Below are 16,321 nucleotides of genomic sequence, written 5' to 3'. Positions count from 1 at the left end.
TAATGATTGGCAGGGAGATCATTTAGTAGGCCATTAAATTATAATTGAGGCCAGAGAAGATGGAACTAATGAAGGTGAGAGGTGGTGTAATTCTGATTTATTCTGAAGGTACAACCAGCAGGCTTGCTTAACAGATTTCTAGGTGAAGAGGTAAAGATTACTGTTTTTGGCACGGGCAACTAACTATAAGGATGGTGGCATGGTCTTAGTTGCTTTTTTGAGCAAGGGAGTATTCTAAACTTAAAGCTAAAGTTGCACTAACGTAATCAATCGAGGTGGGTTAGACGTCCATTACTAGCTCATATTCCAAGTATTGTAGGCTTGAAAATTTATTGTAGACATTTTGGTGGAGTGTTGGCTGCTCGAATAGGGGCACTCTTATGTGTTCCTAATTTCTAGAATGTCAAATACACAGCCAAAGAAGTCTCAGATCCACTAGACGAGTAATTTCATACATTTCAAATGTCAGGTGGATGTTCTCGGCCCTAAGTCCGTTACTGACGGATTCAGCAGTTCTGACGTTTTCACACACAAAAGCGGCGGTCAGATGATTTCTGGGCATCTCTCTCAACCGCCACCAACAGACAGACAAGTGGTCCCAAGGCTCAGAGCGGACCTCGTCAGCCCGGGAGCCTCCGCGGCCCACTTGAGGCACCGGCACCGCCCCTCCCGCCGCTGACCGCCGCGCGCCGAGGGTGCGGGAGTGGGTGTCCCTGCGTGCCTCCACCCAGCCGGGCCGCCATCTTCTGGCGCGTCCTTTCCGGCGCGGCAGCGGCGCCCGCTCCCAGACCTCCGCTCGCCAGGGACGGCACTTCCCAGTCCGCGCGTCCGGGGCGTCCCGAGCGGAGGCCGCCGCCCGGGCGGGGCCGGGGGCGGGGCCGGCGCGGCGGCAGCTGCGCGGCCTGTCGCTCCGCCCGCCCGTCCGCCCCCGAGCCTGGGCGGGGAGGGCGGGGCCAGGAAGCGGTGAGCGCGCCGGGGAGCGCAGCTGCGGGCGAGGGGGCGGCAGGAGCCGCGAAGCCGGTGCTGAGAACGGCCGAGGCCGGGGCGAGCGGCCGAGACAAAGGCGGCGGTGAGTGCGGCGCCGTCCCCCACACCTCGTCCTCGCTGCACCTCGGGGACCCGAAGCCGCGACCCCCGACGCCGAGGGCTCCGGCGAGCACAGCTCGGCCCTGCCCGCCTCGCGCTGCGGGCAGCGGGCTGAGCCTGCAGCTCCATTTCAGGTCTGGGCGAGGTCGTCCTGCGGACCCTGCCTTTGGCCTTTCCTCATTTCCGTCTGAGAAACGGTTCCTTGCTCAGTGCCACATTACCGGCAGGAGGGCGGCTGAGGAAGCCTGCCGCCTGTCCGGTACAGGATGGAAATGAGACCCCCCCCCTCCAACTTTGCCGGTCTGGAAGTCGGGGGGCGGCCCGGCGCGGGCGGGGAGGGCCCGGCTCCTCCAAGGTGAGGGCTCCGGGGGCGACGGTCCCGCTCCGCGCGGACTCCGCCGGGGGCGTCCGGCGCGTTCCTCCGCGGCTCTAACCGCGGTGCTCGAGCCCCGAGAGGAAACCCCCACCGGCCTCGGAGGAGCTCGTGCTACTCTTACAGGTTGGTTTACCCAGCTCGGGCTGCTTTGGTTGTGATTTTTGTTAACGGGTGTGGTAAGTAGCAGCTCGCTGATGCCGCATTAACAGCCGAGGAGCCCGGGTGGCCTGACTTGTGTACCCGCGTACCGGAAACAACGTTGGGACCCCTCTTTAGCTGCTGTTATTTAAAATAACAAGCTTTTTAGGGGAGTTCTGTGCAAATGTTCAGGTTACAGAATGAACACGTTTTGTTGCAGGGCCTGGCATGAAGTAGATGGTCAATGAAAATTTGGAGCGAATGGGTCTTCAAACATTCAAGGGGACCTGACTTCCAGTAAAATTTAGCACATCTTGACTCATATTAAGGGAAAAACAACGGCAAACAACGTGTAGTTTGTGTTTATGTGTGTGTTTGGTTTTACCCAGTATATGCATACTGTTGATGAATAATCAGTTATTAATGTTATGGGCGTAGAATATACGTTTGAAATGTTGAATTTTTCATTTTGAGGGAAGTTGGTGGATAGTTTTGTTTCCTAAAAATAAGCTTTATTAGTAATTTTCTTTCAAAAGAATGGAGAAGAGGTGGTTGGACTGTGTTTTGTTCTTTCGAGACCCAGCTTTCTATTTCGTTATGAATAAAGAAGTTTATTTGGTTTTATAAGGTCTTGAGTTAAAGACTCCCTTGACTCTTTAAGCAAGGGAGAACTCTTTAATTTAGGGGAAAAAGAAAACTAATGTCACGCTAATATAATTAAACTATACCATTTATTCAACAGATCCTCATTAAGCACCTGTTAGGTACTGGCAGCTGTGCTGAAAGCGAGTTTCTATGGGCCTACAGAACCCACAGTTACTCTATTCTTAACCTGAGTGTGAAGTTCTTTCCTCATTATGTGTGTTTTAACTGGGAAACATGGCAGGTGAACTGAAGAACGTGTAGCTCCAGAACAGTAATTAAAGGTTAATAAGTAACTTTACAGGGCTAAATTGGGTTACATTTTCATATTGTCAGTTTAATCTGTCTGTATTTTAAAATGAAGGGAGGAGGAGCTTTAAGAAACTAGTTTTTATTCCCTCCTGTATTAGATGATTTTGGTACAGTACATTAAAGAGTAATATACTTCTGGTCCTGTTTTCTGTCAGTAATCTTTGCTGTACAACATTTCTATTTCTTAAAATATCCAAGGAGAAACAATGGATTCCTTTTCTGTAAGAAATGACTTTAAATACAGCACCTTTTCAGAAATTTTGACCTTTTATTCACCATTTACAAGTAAATACAGTATTGACTTGATAGTGCTGAAGAGGGAAGGACTATTAATAATAGTGTTTCCATGTTTGGACTTTCCCTCTACTGTTAAAACTGTGATGAACTGCTTACTAAAATGAGAAAGAGATTAGTAATAATTGTATTTATTCAGAATAAAAGGTTGCATTGTCTCTTATTTACATATGATTAAAAGAAAGTACTTATTTGGCCTCTTCAGAAGTCCAGATTAATGTGCTCCAAAGTCAGTCTTGCTCATTACAAGATACTGTAGATTAATAATTTTTTTACAGATAGTTTTTGAATTTAGGTGGACCCTTTTGACTTACTAACACCTTAATATTCTTGAAGATAGCATGTACATTCAAGTAGAATTTTCAGATTTTCAGACTTAATGGCTATTAGCATTAGCTGTTTATGGTTGTTCCTGGGGATGATAAGGAAAGCTGTCCTTTAAATTTTATCGGTAGAGAATTCTGATAGTTTTTCTTAAAATGTCTATTTCTTGTAGGAAGAGTTACATGACAGTATACTCCTGATAGTCTAGTGTTGATGAGAAAACTAAGAATAGATTGTAGTAGTGCTGATAAAGAACAATACACACAAGTTGTGATATGTTGAATAAAAAATGCTTGGCATATTTTATTTGGATAAGACCATTTTTTTTAGAGTTTATGACAGTCAGCAGCAGCATTGAGACATGTTAAAATAGTATTTCCAAGAAATAACCCAGAATGACTGTTTTTTTTTTTGTACCTTAAAAAAATACTATAATTGTTTTCAAAGTATTATTACCACCTTGGAGTAGTTCATAATGTTTTGAGGCTAACTAAATTCCAGGATCGTTACATTTTATAATAGTTGGAATGAAATGTTCATGTTTTCTTCATCTGTGTGTGGGTTTTTTTTTTTGGTTGGGGGAGTTCACCTTTTTTTTCCCCCTGTAATACCCTTTAGAATGATTAGAAAGTGGTTCCTTTATCAGATGTAATTAATAAAGTGATTAAGAATGATGCTAATACGGCATTTTGCAGCTGTGCCCATATTTGCTTAAGTCATGAGAGAGTATCAATTAGTATTTGTATAAAACATTTTTAAAGTGCTTTAAAACAAATTTCACGTTTATACTTTAGGATAGGTTGTTGTTTTTATATCCCAGTTGTCTCTTATCATTAAAGTGTGTGATTTTCAACTGTTTTAAGATATGCCTGGGATATTTAGGTTAAGGCTTTATTTTTTTCACAATTACAAATTGTTTTTCATCTGTTACAGTATTCTCAATCTCAGCTCTTATGAAATAAGTATTTTAACTTATTAATTTTAACAAGTATTTTGTTGAATGCTAAATGTAATGCTTTTGATCTCTTAGAGGGGGATATTATGGCTTCCCTGTACATTCTTGAGATGAACTAAAATGTGGTTATCCTTAACATTTGCTTACGAGTTAGGTACGGGCATTTAGTCTGATTTTTTTTTTTTCCATACTACCTGGAGAAACTTGGAATTCAGCTTATTAATAATTAACTGTAAGCATCTTTGTACCTCAGTTCAAAGCTTAAGTATTCTTGACCCTTTCTATAATACTAATAATGAACAGAGCAGGATTTAGCTGAAAGTGCTCTGGGATCCCATCCAAAGGGGGAGTTTCTGAACTGAAAGCCAAAAGGCCTGATAATAAGTTGTCTTTTTCATGACACTGTAAAATACCTGCAAATGTATTTTAACCAAAATGGATTATAGTAAAACTCCTCTTTTCCCTAGAAAGCATTAAATAACTCCATGTTAAAGTTAGGTGTCTTTGAAAATGACTAAATGGTGAAACTGATGTTTCTATTTTGTAGCTTACCCACTTAGACATTTATGCTAAGATTCCTCGCTAAATCATTATGATTGAATTTTTGTAAGCATGTTGTACTAAAACATACTCATTTTGTTTCATTTGATTTAATCTATCACTGTTTGCTTAATAAAGCAAAAATGAATTTTTCCTATATTTGGCATTGTGTATATTTTGCACCTGATTTTATGATGGGTTTATAACCCATTGGATATATTGTTATAACCAGTGGATGTTTGTGGAACTGGTATGTTGAATGGATGGGAGTTAAGAAAGTCTAAGCAGAAAACAACTTTCACTGATCCTTCAAACACTCCTTATAGATGAGTCTTTACCAGCTTCTCAATGAGTTCTTTGGATCAGATAACTTTTCTAGTTACTTCTATGTAATGAAAAGTCTTCAGCTACTTGTCAGTAATAGGCTAATTTTGGTTATTAGAAGGTGCAGTTCATTATAATAATTAGTGTTAAAACTCTAACACAATTTAGAACTTCTCTTCCCCAACTCAGAACTGCTTCAGACCTAGAAGCCTGCTTTGGAGGAAGTCATAGTAGACTTCTCTTTTTATTGTGCCAGTTCCTCTCCAGGGTGCTATCTGGATTCACCTGTCGAGGGTCCAGCTCAGTGGGGAAATAGGACTTGGGGAAAGGTACGGTTTTAATATGACTCGTCCTGTTGTGATCTGGCATTGGTGCCATCTGAGTGGGGCAGGTTCTTCAAAGCTGACTCTTTCTCCAGGAGTGCAGACAATGATTTTCCTGGGTGTTTTATGTCTGGGGACCTCCACTATGATTCCTGTGATACAGTTCTTCTGCTCCAGTCCCTTACCTTCCAGGGTCCCTCATCTGCAGCTACTTTGCCCTGGGAGACATTTTGCTCTATTTTTATGGTAGTTCTTTAACATTTTAACCAGACCTGTCCATACTTTAAGGTTATTTCATAGACTGAGTTTCAAGCATTCCCCCAGGGCTTCAACATCCTATCATCTTTCGAGCTCCTGCTGTCCAGTACCCTCACTTGAACAGCACATCTGTATCTGGGACCTAGAATCCGTTGCTGCTACCACCCTTTTTAACTGTCCCAAGCCTCACTTCTTCGATATAGATGGTTTGAATCCATGGTCCACTGTCAGAATTTCTCCCTTTCGTACATCTTCAGTTCCCTGCAGCACTTCTCCAGTCGTTGCATTCACCTGGCAACCTGCTCCCCCAGTGCCCTACCCAGCCAGTCTCCATCTGGTCTAGTCTGTACCTGGCAGTTGAGCATGTCTCAGGAAAACTTAGGCATGCTGACCCGGTCTTCCTTTAGATTTCATGACCTCTGACCCGCAGGAGGAACCTTCCTGCTGCCTACAGTCCTGTAGGCTTAGTACATTTCCCTAGTTCAGTCACTCCTTTTCCCCTAAATGACTATTTTATACCGCTCTCCTCAAACCTCTAGCACCTCTTCTCTCTTGATTTTCAGCTGGCAACCTTGTTTTCTGTATATTAAAAATGAAATCAAAATCAACCAGATGAAGACTGTACCCATGCCCTGTGTGTTTCCTGTTGCCTCCACTCTTGCCCTTGGTTCTGTCGCCCTTCCCCTGTCAAGGACATTGCGGTGCCTCAGTATTCATCCGTTCTGCTGCCTGCCAGTGAGCTGCATCATCACTGTTTCTCATTTCTACTGGATTAATCCTATCAGCATATAAATATGCTGAAATATCTCCCGTCTTTAAAAACAAACCAAACCTCCCCCAACACCATGTTTTTCTTCAGCTACTGCTCTCTGAAAGGTTATTTGTGGTCCCCGGACTCCCTGTCTCTTTGATTCCCACTGCAGTCCGGTTTTTCCTCCCTCTTCCATTCTGCTGTAACTGCTCTTACTGAGAGTACTGGTGACGCCCTTGGTGATAAATTCCCCAGTCAGTTCTCAATCCTCATCTCACTGGACATAGCAGCATTTGACATCGTTGATAATTTTTTCTTCTTTGAAACCTTTCTTCCCTTTGCTTCTGGGATGCTGCCACTTATTTTCAGTTTCTTTTGCTGCTTCCTTTTTGTTGCCCCAACTTCTAAAAAATAAGGTAGTGTCCCAGCATTTAGATCTCTTCTGTATTTATAGATCGTCTCTTGTGATCTCATCCTCTCCTCTAACAAGAATTATAATTTATTTTAAATTAAAAATGTCATCTTTGGTCTGGATCTCTTTCCTAACTTCAGACTTGTCTACCCAACTGCCTAGTCGACATTTCCAGTTAGACATCCCGTATTTGCCGTGTCAGAACAGAACTCATTCTCCTTCCCTCTCCCACCCCATTGGTTGGTTCATTTCAGTCTTCCTCATCTTGTTAAATGTTAAATCCATCTTTCAGTTTCTCTGGCTAACACCTTGTAGACACTCTTGATTCCTTTCTCACACTCCCACATTTAATTCAGCATAATGTATCATGAAAGTATGTCCTTTATTTACCTTAATCCACCTCAAGAATAAATATAACCACAGCTTGCTGTCTTCAGCTGCAGCCACCCTCTCTAAGCATCCTTCGTCTCCGGCCTGGGTTATTTTAGTGGTTGTCTTTCTGGTCTCTCTACCGCTTCTGCTCTTTTCATTGCTTGACACAGCAACCAGGGCGATCGTTTTGAAATCAAAGTCTGATTCTTTTTACTGCTATGTCAAAAAACCCTTCAGTGGCTTTTCATATCGCTTCGAGTACAAGCCAGAATACAACAGTGCCTACTAGGCATCACACATCATCCGTGCCTCCAGCCCCTCAGATTACACGTCCCACGAGTTTTTCCTTGGCTTACTCCACACCAGGCACATGAGTCTTTTTGAAGCTTCTTGAATCTGCCAAGCACTGTCTTGCTTTAGTGTCCTTAGTGAAGGAGCTTCATTTTATTCACTGCAGAATCCTCGGTATTCAAAACTGGTTGGCACATGGTGGGCATTCATATTTGCTAAATGAATGGCCACTTAAGTTATTCATATCTTTGATAGCAGCTTATGTGTATGCATTCTGTAGCTAGAAGTATTTTGACTGAAAATATTTCTCCTAAAACCACAGTATTAAGTAAAAACAAATTTAGATAAAAGAGGACAAGGTAAGTTTCAAATCAGTTTTTGCATATGGAAAGTGAAATGCGCAGGACAGAGGCTGGAGGAAAGCAACAGAGAGGTAAGGTAATGGAATAAAGAAGAGGAAAGCCCGATTTGGAAGTAGGATGACAACACTTTTTTAAAAAGACTATTTTTGGCTTACCTTTTATTTCTTTTAGCTGCACATCTTGTATTCAGAGTATCGGAGATTTACTTCGATTTGGACACTTCAAGTGGTACTATATTATACCGCTTATCAGGGGTATGCATTTATTATATGCATCTTTGTGCTCTTAAATGAAAAATATTTTAATATATTTAAAGGCAGTTTTAAAACTGCAGTTTAACTGATGTTTAGGTAGAAAATGAGTGCAAGAGAAATTAATGATATGCAAACTTGGTATTTCATTCTGCTGAGACAAGATATTTTTAAAACTCTTTTCTGAGTTCTGCGTCTTACTTCCTCCTGTTGGTAGAAAGAAGAAATCCTTTAAATAAATGGTTGGAACAGGTGGCTTTTAGAAGTTCCTGAATGGCTAATTTTTTATGTGTAGGCATAAATCAATCTCCAAACCAGTCTAAACATTTCCCTATTTTTGTCTTGATTGACTTGTCTGATGGATTTTTATGTGGCCAAAATGTGGACTTAATATTATCTTGGCCATGGAGGTGTGGACCTGTGTGTGTCTGTATGTGTCTTTACAGTTCTTGTAATACACAAATATAATTTAAATTTGTATATGCTTGGTATTTTTACTTTTAACTCCTAAGTAATATCTATAAGTCAGATTTGGTGTTATATTTTTATTTTGCATTAAAATAGGAAATTAAAAAAATTCATATTAAAGCTATGAACATTGTAATTTTTAAGACTTAATGTACATTGTAAAGTCATTTTGGATAACACTGGCAAATGTTTGCCTACCATTCTGAATTAATCTTTGTTTTGTAGACCAGTTAGGTCCTCTTCATTAGAATTCGACAGTGACCTCCCTGAATTTGTACGTTAGCATTTCACATATGAAATAACCATCTTGGATTAAAAAAATCTTTATTTCTGAACTGATGTGTAGTCCTAGCATTAAGTTTATTTTAGCTGTATTCAGAGTTGGATGTCTGCTATAGTACATTTCTTTAACTTCATAATGTTTTAGGTAGATAGTGAAGTAACCAATATGATCATATTGAGAAAAGTGAATACAATTATTAGGTTGTGACCTAATTTTCTTAAGGGGTCATTAAGATAATGCATTCATTCATTCAGCACATTTATCAAACTACTCTTCCTGATCCACTCAGAATAAAGTACAAACTACAGTCACCTAGAGAGTACAAACTCACACTCTGTCTGAATGATGTGGGCCTGACAACCTCTCAGAGTATTTTGCCTTTGCTGGCTGTCATCTTGCCGCAAAGTTGTTCAGTTTCTCAAACATGCCATGCTTATTCTTGCAGTAGGGCTTTTAACACTAGTTGTTTCCTCCGTCTGAACTGGTCTAACCCAGATCTTTGCAAGACTGGCCCCTTATCTTTAAAATCTCAGCTTAAACATACCTTTCCATTTTTTTTACCACTTAGTTTAAAATAGCATCCCACCCCCAACCTTCGCTATTTTACTTCACAGCTTTTGTCAGTCCTTGAAATAAATGTTTTTAATTTTTTTTTATTGTGTCCCTGAATAGATTATAAACTTTATGAGAGCAGGGACCTCCTTTGTCTTCTTCCTTGCTGTCTATAATGCGCAGAACAATACCTGGTGCCAAATAAGTGTTTAGTAAAAAAGTGTTGAATGAGTAAAACAAGGTACTGATCTCATGTTTCTTGTGAATGAGTTTTAGTGTAATGATATTTTTAAGTATTAAAAGTGTATTCCTTCTAACCTACGTAAGTAGGAAACTGGATTATTCAGGCAAAAACCTGTTTTAGAAAAAGATGAGAACCAGTCTGTTGACCCTTAGATCATAGTATTAGGTGGAACCAGGGGTATTTTGGAGTTGGTGCATTTCTCCAGCTCCCTATTCAGTGACATTGTGTTGGCAGCTTAAAACTGGCTATGGTGGGACTGTTTACAACATGGGAATCAGCGAAAGCTTCAAATCAGGGCTTTTCCAGAGAGGTGGGTAACAACCACCTTTTTATCATCTCACTGGGTGGGACCATATGCAGTTGCTGTTTTAATAGATGAAAAAGGCTTGAGTTTTGGCAATTTCTTACAGTTTAGCCTAGTAGTAATTTTGTTTTAAAGACATTTTCTTCGTGGGAGTCAGTGGAATTACCAGTTTACCTTGTTTGTTTTCCAAAGTTGCATTTCATTCACATCTGATTAGTACTCCTAGATTCTTTTAATGTGTAAAAATTGGGTATTTATATGTTTGTATATTAATTGCTTAACTGTATACCTAATTGTTTAACTAGTTCATTGCAAAGCAGGCACAAAAGATATTGAGATGCCTGGGTGTTCTCTGTTTTGCTTCTGAGTGTCAAGTCCATTGAAAGGTATTGTTTTTCTTGGGAAAGAGCAGAGTTGATTCAGTTTGACCTTGTATTACTAGATAATTTTTTTTTCATTTGCTTTTTGGGATGATTTACATAAATATACCTGAGTTCATTTTCTTTTCTGGGCTTTTTTCTTTCCTTTTTCTGCCTGTTATCCTCCTCCAAGTCCTTACCTATTGTCTTTGATCATTTACTTTCTGCTATTCTGTCATTTCTTCTGTGAATCAGTGTCTCTAAATCAGTGAAGTGATTTTATCTTGCTTCTCAAGTTTTCCCTAATGTCTTTCCTGTGATCACCTGGACATTTCAAGCAATTTCCCACTCTTACCTTCCCAGTTATATAAAGAGACAAGTTACTTCTCTCTTCTAAGGTACCGTTTTCCTACCTGAGGAAATTTATTATTTAAAAATTGAACGTTGTTGGCTCAGGGGATTTCACTAATATTTCTTGAGGAGCATTTGCATTATGTTAACTCTGAGTAAGTGGATTTGAATTGTTGATACTGAATTAAAATATGGTACCTCCGTTTCTTATCCTTTAACTCACGTTCTCTCTGCACAAGCACTAAAAAATAACTTGTATTTAATTTAGAAAATCAGAACATACATTTAAGCTAAACCAAAAAATGAATCCACAATCCTACCATCCTAAGATATCACTGGTGATATTTTGATGAATGTCCTTCCATACAAATCCATGAATAAATGTTTTTTCACAAAAGTAAGATCTTAGTACACATATTGTTCTGTAACATCTTACTTTATGAAATATTGTGACCATAATAGCATTACTTTTATTATTTCATTTTGAAAGGATCTTGACTGCAAAATGAAAATTTTGACAGAAGGTAAAGAAAGCTGTAAGTAAAGCTGTGGTTAAAAACCAGTGGTGTTTGTGGAGAGTAGAATGTGGCAAGTGACCTCTAGACAAGAATTACTTCAGTAATTTTTTTCTTATGAGCTCTCTTACCGTTGCACAATAGCCTGATTGTATTATACCAGCTAAGAAAAACAGTACATGATTCTATGAACAGTAGAATTATTTCAGTAATAACCCTAGGGTAAAATATGGGCTATAGTCAACTTAATATTTTTTTGTTTGCCCCAAGTCCTACTGATGGTTTAATATTAAAATTATTTTAACCTTTTTGTGAAACAGGCAGATAAATGAAAGTCTACTTTTATATTGAAATGTAGGTATTTCTATAGATATCTGATTCAAAAGGATTAATTATTTAGTTGTGTTTTTCAAAGTCTATTTGAATTGTATATAGCAATGATATAATAAACTTCTAACTTCTCATTCAAAAAAATGTTTTTAGAAGAAAAATGTCTCAGTAAAGGTCCTCATCTATCCCAATTCTGACAGTTTTATTAGATATCACATTATATGTCAGAATGAGGAGTGGAAGTTCTTGGAAAAAGAAAATTTTAGTATGAGAATTCTTGTATTAATGTTGGAGTTGATTTTTGTTTTCATGAGTGAAAATACTTGTGGAAGAATCACTGATTTGTATTGGTGAATGGCTCCTTTGGAAATCAGTCCCAATCCTGTCAAGTAGTTGTTTGTGTTTAAAGAAGCAGTTTTTAAAGTTAACCAAGGGTCCTTTAAGGGTTATATATAATTCAAATGACTTTCCTTTACCACAGGGGTATTCATTACATTACCTACAGTAGATTAGACTCTGACTAATTTGTTTTTATTCTTGACCTTGTCTTTTTCTGTGTTGTATTACTACTTTTTCACAAGCTCTTGCAGTCTTTCTTCTTAAGCAGCTAAGTAGCCATTTCTCTTACCCCACAATGCTACTTCCTGGATGGTTGCATATAAAACGCTGAAAACATTTCTCACTTGGTAAAGAAGAATAAAAGTAATATAACTGATGTGGCCTTTTCTACCGAGAAAGGGGAGGCTGGCAAACATTCCCTAAAATAAAGTTTTCCACTGAGTGATCACGTTTGTAAGCGGCTATGCAAGTGCAATTGCTTGCTGGAAGGTAAAGCGAATCTTGATATAAATTCAGTGAAAGTATTTAGAATTATTCCATACACTGCTGTTTGTAAAAAATGGTATTTTTAAAAAGTTTCATTTTACAGTGACTTTTTAGCTTCCCATTTTTCTATTTTGTGAATAATTTTGTTTTTGTGGAAATGGTACAGACAAGCTAAAGAAGATTAGAAGTATGTCACACAATAAGTGGCAGAACTACTGTTTTAAGTCTTGTCTGATTTGCAGAATCATTGAGCTTGGGAAGTGCTGTCAGGTGGCAGAATATGAACTTTTGTTAGGCACACCAAAGTTTGCTGCACATTTGCTGTATGGCAGGCAGTTACCTTTGTTGATTTTTTTATTTAACTCTTCTATTAAGTGAGAGTAACAGCTTTGTTAGGATGAAATGAGGTACACATTAAGTACTTGGTTTGTAGAAAGTGTTAATAAATGTTTCATTTTCTTTCTACTACTACTTATTGTTTTAGAATATCTCAGGAGTCACCTCGACATTTCCCTTGAAAGTGATTTGAAGTCAGGAAACTTGAAATTTATGTAACCCAGGTAGACTCATATTGTAGTGTCCTTTTAATCTGCCTGTCCTAGTAGAGTGGTTCTTGCTACTCTAAAAAAAGCATTTTGATTTGAAGGAAAGTTTTAAGTCAGCAGCTGAAGTAGAACTGAGTTAGGATGAATTAATTATTGCTGACCAAAATGGTAAGAAAGTAACTAATTTCTTTGTTTCCCGAGTAACTGAAGCATTTGTGTATCTGTAACAATTGTGTTCATAAAGATGTCTATTTTGGAGGCTAAGAACTGACCCTTTGCAAAAGAAAACTGGCTAAAATATTGGGAAAAGTGTTGAGCTTGAATAATCAGTAAGATTCTTTTATAAGATCTAAGATTTAAGAAATGGAGCTGATTCACATCAGTAGTGTGACACAGATACACTACTGCTGGAGGGAGTGTAAATCTGTATAACCCTTTTCAAAAGGAGTTTGACATGTATCAGAGACTAGTATTTCTGCCTCTGAGAGTTTACCCTAAGGAAGTAACTTTTTTTTTTTTTAAGGAGGTATTTTTTTTTTTTCAGGAACAACAGATAATTGCAGTTTGGGATATGCAAGCTACCATTATTATTATTATTTTTTATGACAGCTTTATTGAGATAATTCATGTGATTGTAATTATTATAAATGTATATTTGGTTTTCATCCCTCTTTCTGGCTCTATTAAACCCTTGGAATTTCCTATGTGATGAGAGCCCTCAAGATGTCTTTTGTTAATGAGGTGACTTGGAAAGTTCATAAGGATGGGGGTTGGTTGCCAGGGAAACTGGCCACGTGTATAGAGGTTTGGTCGTTTGTCTCACCTCTCTGACCTTGAGAAGGGAGAGAGGCTGGAGGTTGAATCAGCAATGGCCAATGATTAATCAGTCATGACTATGTAGTGAAGTTTCCGTACAAACCCAAAAGGATGTGGTTCAGAGAGCTTCCAGGCTGGTGAACATGTGGAGATGCTGGGAGAGTGGTGAGTGTGTTCCAAGAGCATGGAAACTTTGCTCCTCTTTTCCCATCCCTTGTCATACACCTCTCTGGTTATGCTCTTTTGGGACATTTCATATAAATGAGATCATACAATTATTGGCTTTTTGTAACTGGCTTCTTTCACTTAGTGTATGTTTTTCAAGGTTCATCCATGTTGTAGCATGTATCAGTACTCCTTTTTATAACTAAATGATACTCCATTGGATGTACCATGTTTTGTTTATCCTTAAAGTTTTCTATCAAAAAATGTGAAGCATTATTTATATTAAAGAGCAATTGAAAAGTACTTAAATTGAGTAAAGAAGAATGGTTAAATTAGATATATCTACCTATACCATCTCTTAGTAACTTATTATGGAGAGTTTCAAGGGGAAATGACTGTTAGGGTGCTAAAGTAGGACACAGAGTTGTACATGTACAACTGTTCAGTGTAAGTAGTTTTGGGGAATGGTGATTATCAAGGTTTTTAAACATTTCCATTATTTTCTCACTTCTAACAACAAGCATGTATTTCTTTTGTAATCAGAGTAAAGAATCATTTTTAAAAACAGCCAAAGCTTTGGCTTTGTATGTTACTGACATAAACTTATTCAGCCAGGAAGAGCAGGATCATTCAGTGTTAGGAATGTTGCTATCTTATGTTGATCCAATAACTATCATGTATTTTAAATAAAATTTCAGAGTATAGCTAAGAAAACTTTTAATTCTTCATATTGACCTCATTTTCAATTCATAATAGTAGTATAGAATAGCACTAAATCTTGTGTATTTAACTAATAAAATGGTTAGAGGGAGGGTAAACATAGGCAGTGTATATTTTATTTTTTATTAAAGTATCATTGATACACACTCTTATGAAGGTTTCACATGATCAACATTGTGGTTACTACATTCACCCATGTTATCAAGTCCCCCCCACACTCCATTGCAGTAACTGTCCCATCAGCATAGTAAGATGCCACAGAGTCACTACTTGTCAGCAATGTATATTTTAAACTGAATGAACAATACTATGTTGGAGTTCATTGCAAGAAACAAACTGTAAGATTTTCAGGCAGAAAGATGTTTTGTACAGGGAATTCAGTCCTTAAAAATCATTGGATGGTTTGGGGGAGCCTGAATCAGAGGACCGTAAGTGGATTAAGAACATAAGACTGTAGCTGAGAGGTCAGGAAGCTTAGAAACTAAGAACCAGTCACAGGAATACTGAATTTGGTGCCTTGACTGCTTCTAGATACCATAAAATCTGATGAATAGGGTTGTAATCATGCATTTCTTTATGTCATTGCTTATAGCCCTAGAAGGATAGCTTCAATCTCACTTTTGCTTTCCAAATCTTGTAGGAGGTCTTCTTACTGGCAGATGGTGGAACCTAATTTACATTCCAAATGCCAGCTTTCTGGGAAAGTCTGGGAAATGAAATTTTTTTGTTTTATTTTAGCTTTTATGTCCCTGTGGTACAGGAAAGCATGTATAGGGAGTAGTGGGAGAGATGAATGCAAAGTGCTACTTACTTGACTAATGCAACATATCTAACATTCGGCAGAAACCTCTGTTTATGGTAATAAATATGTGCAGTGTATTTTGAAGGTGGTATGATTAAAAAATCTGACTTAGACATGATCATAAATTTTTCTTTAATGTGAGCCATTACTTATCTAATTTTGTCATAAAGCAGGATGTAAGTTCTAGTATTTCCAGTTGGAAATAAGCTCAAACTTATGTTTGTGGAAACTCCTTTTACAGATGTTTCTGGGTTTGAATGGGTGAGATATTTTCAAAGGATGTAAACATAAAAATCCTACTTTTTCCCTTAATTGTTGGATTTTTAAAATAGAATTGAATTAATACATAATTTGTCTTGTTTTTTTCATTCAGTCATGCTACCTCACTCGATTATTTTGACAGGAGAAGCTGTCATAATCTTTAAAAGAATCGTGTGAGCTAGTAATGTAGCTTTTTCCCTTATAATCTAGAATGAAAAGATGTATGTTCTTTTGATATTGAGCTTTCTAAAAAATTCCTTATTCATAAAATTTTGAAAGAGAGTGCTACAAGTTAGTATGCTTATCCATCAGAAAATATACCTTCCATATTTCCTGAGATGTCCAACTGTTGAGTAGTTTCAGTATGGTGAGCATATCATTAAAAAGCCTTATGCCAAATAACTTGTAAATACTGTAACTAGGTTGTTCACTGTTAAATATTTGAGAGCAGGTTGGGGTCATAGCTTTTACTGGCATCTGTATTTGCAAGAGAGAGAGTTAGATTAACCTGGAAACTTAACTCTGCTTTAGAGATTCCTGTTGACTTCTTGAAAGCAGCAAGGAATTAGATTTTGATTTAACTGTTTTTGGCCCCTGAAATTGAAGAGTTGATCCCCATTTTCTTTCCCAGTTACTTTACAGATTGATTCTTTTTAAAGAGCTAGTAATACTCTGTTGCTATTCTGGTTAGTTCTAGAGCACTGTTACTCTGTGTTAAGCAAGTTAATGTAATCTTCAAACTTTTTTGTACATGTGCCCTCTACAGTTTT

General features: G+C 38.3%; 1 protein-coding gene across 5 annotated transcripts in view; it reads left to right on the top strand.

Annotated features, from left to right (window-relative positions):
* The first annotated feature begins 932 nt into the window (after positions 1-932).
* CDC42SE2 (CDC42 small effector 2) overlaps positions 933-16,321 on the top strand; it is a 148,785-nt gene continuing 133,396 nt past the window's right edge. For 4 of the 5 annotated variants that reach the window (XM_057491167.1, XM_057491168.1, XM_057491169.1 and 1 more), the window contains exon 1: positions 933-1,069. The gene's annotated coding sequence lies outside the window, so the exon portion shown is untranslated. The remainder of the gene's footprint in view (positions 1,070-16,321) is intronic. The other variant, XM_036902605.2, reaches the window with a different exon arrangement.

This window comes from Manis pentadactyla, chromosome 13 (assembly GCF_030020395.1).
Source record: "Manis pentadactyla isolate mManPen7 chromosome 13, mManPen7.hap1, whole genome shotgun sequence".
NCBI lineage: Eukaryota > Metazoa > Chordata > Mammalia > Pholidota > Manidae > Manis > Manis pentadactyla.
Note: the sequence above shows the minus strand (reverse complement) of the source record. Positions and strands in the feature narration are given on the sequence as shown.